Below are 4,508 nucleotides of genomic sequence, written 5' to 3'. Positions count from 1 at the left end.
AGAAATGTCTCTGTGAATGGATCAAGATGTCTGGCAGTTTGGCAGAGAAGCTGAAACCTCCCACAGAGTCAGTCCTCATGGTGCTGGGTTTGGTAACTGGGTGAGGGATGCCAGCTCTCATTTTGCCAGCGGTGCAGGGAAAAGAGGTCAGGCTGACACTGTCTGGACGCAGTGTGCCCACACAGAGCTGGCATGGTCGGGGTGGCAATGATCTGTATTGTTGGCTTTAGAGAGGAAATAGACACTAGAGTTCGAGCACCTCCTTGCTCCCCTTCATGAATGTTGGAGTGGTGTACCATCAATTCTTGTGATTCATGGTGGTTACATTTATAAAGTCTCCACAGACACTGGATCAGCCAAGACTGAGTCATTGCTCCTAGGGGACGGATGGGGTTAGGTTCCATTCAGGCTCTGGGCACATTTTTGTCAACTGATGGATACATAACCTTGTTTTATGTGTGTTCCTGGTTAAAGACACCTTAATTGATAACCTGTTTTGTTTTTTGTTTGCTTGTTTGAGACAGAGTGTAACTGTCGGCCAGGCTGGAGTACAATGGTGTGATCTCTGCTCACCGCAAACTCTGCCTCCTGGGTTCAAGTGGTTCTCTCACCCCAGCCTCCCAAGTAGCAGGCATTACGGGCATCATGCCCAGCCAGTTTTTGTTATTTTGTAGAGATAGGGTTTCACCATGTTGGCCAGGCTGGTCTCGAACTCCTCCTGGTCTCAGGTGATCCATCCGCCTTGGCCTCCCAACGTGCTGGGATTCCAGGCGTGAGCTACTCTGCCCGGCTGATAACCTGTATATTGTTGATTCATTAACCTTGAACCCACAGCAAACAGCACTAGAACTCACGCCTGAAGGAGCTTCTCTAATGCATGCACTTTTTGTTTTTATCTGAGACAGGGTCTCCCAAAGTCTGATATTGAAAAGTGGTACTGGACGGGCGCAGTGGTTCACGCCTGTAATCCTAACACTTTGGGAGGCCGAGGCAGGAGGATCACCTGAGGTCAGGGGTTCAAGACCAGCCTGGCCAACATGGTGAAACCCCGTCTCTACTAAAAATACAAAATTAGCCAGACATGGTGGCGCATGCCTGTAATCCCAGCTGCTGGGGAGGCTGAGGCAGGAGAATCACTTGAACCCAGGAGACGGGGGTTGCAGTGAGCCGAGATCGTGCCACTGCACTCCAGCCTGGGTGACAGAGTGAGACTCCCTCTCAAAAAAAAAAAAAAAAAAAAGGAAAGTGGTTCTTAGTGTTCACTTATGGATGTTGCCAATCGATCCCACATCATATCACGAGTACCGGGAACTAGAATTTGAAGACCACAAGGAAATGGACATTTACGACTCCTGGAAAATAGCACTTCCTTACGCAAGCATCCATGCCATCTGACGACAATTTGACACATGAATTCACTTTTCCTACTTCCAAAGTGCCTCAGCCACCAGTCCTCTCCATTCTTCCAAGTAGTGTCTATGTCTGATGTGAGCAGAGCACAGCCACAACTCTTTGTACCATGGGCAAGGCAGTCACTTTGCTTTTGAGGGAATAGTTCAAGAGATACAAAGTCGTCTCCCTGGGGACTGAACACTGAGTTCAAGATAAGCAATGTTTGTAACTCTGCGCTGGCAGCCAAGAGCTGGATCCCGATTGCAGATGGGGCTATGTGTAGCAGTGAGAGTGGGAGACACAGAGACAGGGACTGAGAGAGAGAGAGAGACAGATGGGATCAGGGATAAAGGCAGCACTGCTAGGCACTGTGCTGGGTGCTTTCTGTTCATCACATTTAACTTCACAATGCCCCTCACACAACTGCTTTCTCCCCCATGGTACAGATATAAAAACTGAAGCTCTGAGAGATGAAATGATGCTTGCAAGGCTTGTGCATTGGCTGTCTGATGCCAAAATTTGCAGTCTCAACCATGATATCATGTGCCTGTCCCACTGGAGGCTGGATAAGGGGGGCTCAGAGAGTTGGGCCATGAAACCCTTGCCCAGCCGGGTTCTCTCTTTTTCTCTGGAAAGTGGGGAGGGCCCCCAGCTGCTGTCTACATGCAGTGATAAAGAGGGGGTGAGTCCTCAGCCCTGCTCCTGTCCTGCCCACATCTGGGTCACACTGGAGATGACAGATGTCCAGTGTGACTGGCCAAGAATGAGTGCCGGTGGACAGGATACAAATGCCTGTGGCTGGTGGCAGGGTGACTAAATTTCGGGCCTTCAGTCACAGTCTCAAATTCCCGTGCCAGGGCCTGGCCTTCCTGTCATTAGTCCTAAGTCTGGTCATGCAATGCAGGAGGGATGGGTGGGTACAGGAGGCTAGAGATTCTGACCCCAGCTGTCCCAGCCAGAAGCCTCAGTTCTTCAACCCAGAAGTCTCAGTTCCGCCGCAGCCTGGAGTGTGAGGTGGAGTTGGAGGGCAGTTAGGGCAGGACTGTAGGTAATGCCCCCCTCCAGCAAAGCCAACATGTCAGGAATGGGTGGGACCCCTGTCTGGTTCCCAGCTCTCCTGACTTTCCCCAGGACTTAGGACCTGACCCTGCCTTGCTGTGGGCCTCCATCTACAAAGTGTCTATGTGATGAGGCAGTCAGCCCAGGTATTCACTATGACCTGAAGCTCCCATGCCCTGGAATTCCTGCCCAGAGACAGGAGGCAGCCCTGCTCCCAGCTCTGCTACCCCTCCAGGCAAGGCAAAAGCAAGGAATGCAGCAGACTGGGGAAGCTCAGGTGAACATGAACCACCTAACCAGTCCAGGTGCTTCTCAGGTGACATTTGGAATCCTAACAGCAATGTCATCACCAGTCACTCTGCCATTGAGAACACTGAGCCACAGAGAGGGCGGAGGCCTGACCCCAAAGCTCTCTGCGTTCCTCCAGGTCTCAGGGAGAGGGGGAGGATTTCCTGGTCCACTCCAGTTGGGGTCGGTATGGCCTGGCAGACCTGGGTCCTCCAGTGAACAGCTCTAGACCAAGGTCTAACTTCTCCCCATGGACTGCTGTGGGCTTGCTCCACCCAGTGCCAGGGGTAGCTCAAGGTCAAGGGGCCTCCTAGGCATCTCTTAAGGGCATGCTACTATCCGAATGTTTGTGTCCCCACTAAAGGTCATCTGTTGAAGTCCTACCCCTTAAGGTGATGGTCTTTGGAGGCGGGGGCCTTTGGAAGGTGATTTGATGAGAAGGTGGCATCCTCATGAATGGGATTGGTGTCCTTATCAAAGAGGCCCAGAGGTGAGGATGTGGCAAGATGGCACCTTCTATGAGCCATGCCTCTCACCAGGGACTGAATCTGCTGGCATCTTGAACTTGGGCTTTCCAGCCTCCAGAACTGTGAGAGAGAGAAATATGCCAGGTGAAGTGGCTCACCCCTGTAATCCCAGCATTTTGGGAGGCTGAGGTGGGCGATCACTTGAGGTCAGGAGTTCTAGACTAGCCTGGCCAACATGGTGAAACCCCATCTCTACTAAAAACACAAAAAATTAGTCAGGCGTGGTGGTGCATGCTTGTAATCCCAGCTACTCGGGAGGCTGAGGCAGGAGAATTGCTTGAACCCGGGAGGCAGAGGCTGCAGTGGGCCAAGATCGCGCCACTGCACTCCAGCATCGCAGGGAAAACAAAGAGAGAAATAAATCGCTTGTTTGTAAGCCCCTCCGCTTACCGTATTTCGTTTTCGCACCAGAATGGACTAAGATAGAGCACCAGGAATCATCTAGGCCTCAGTTTCCCAAACCACTCCCCACTCCCCAGTTCCTACAGGGCCGCGACCCAGGGCCCGTCATTCACATTTTTTACTTACAAAGGAAACTTTGAAATGGACACTTCCTGTTACTGTCATTCAATAAAAAAATCCCCAGCACTTGAAGGCAATCACACAGAAAGCCTGCAGCAACGCAGCCAGTAGACGCTTCAGGTGGTGGTGCCTGCTTTAGGCTGGCTCTCCCCGGGTCAAAAGGGACGTGATAAAGTGTCAGAGGGATGTTAAGGATCAAGTGGGCACCAACTGTGACTCCCCTCTCACCCTCCCCACCCCCCCGACTTAATGGATGACAAAGAAAACAGTAGGAAGCCGTTTCTCTCCAGGACATGCAGTGTCTTTTAGAATTTTGGAAAAATGCTTTCTCTCGAGTCGCTGGGGGGAGCTCCCAGGCTGGACCCCTGCACAGATCCTCCCCCATCGCCCTCCCAGCCTCCGTACCCAATCCCCCTCCCAGCCCCCCGTCCCCGCTCCTTTCCCCCTCCCAGCCCGCCGTCCCCGCTGCATTCCCCTCCCAGACCCCGTCCCCGCCCCATCCCCCTCCCAGACCCCGTCCCCGCCCCCATCCCCCTCCCAGACCCCGTCCCCGCCCCCATCCCCCTCCCAGACCCCGTCCCCGCCCCCATCCCCCTCCAAGCCTCGCCCGGGAGGGCGTCCTGCCCGCTCATTGGGCCTCGCTCCGGCTTATTTGCATGGTCCGAGGGAGGCGGGGCGGACGTCGCGCGTGGAAAGCCCGGGCGGAGACGCGGCGGCTGG

Source organism: Macaca mulatta, chromosome 10, assembly GCF_049350105.2.
Source record: "Macaca mulatta isolate MMU2019108-1 chromosome 10, T2T-MMU8v2.0, whole genome shotgun sequence".
NCBI classification, from domain to species: domain Eukaryota; kingdom Metazoa; phylum Chordata; class Mammalia; order Primates; family Cercopithecidae; genus Macaca; species Macaca mulatta.
This window is presented reverse-complemented; position numbering follows the sequence as displayed.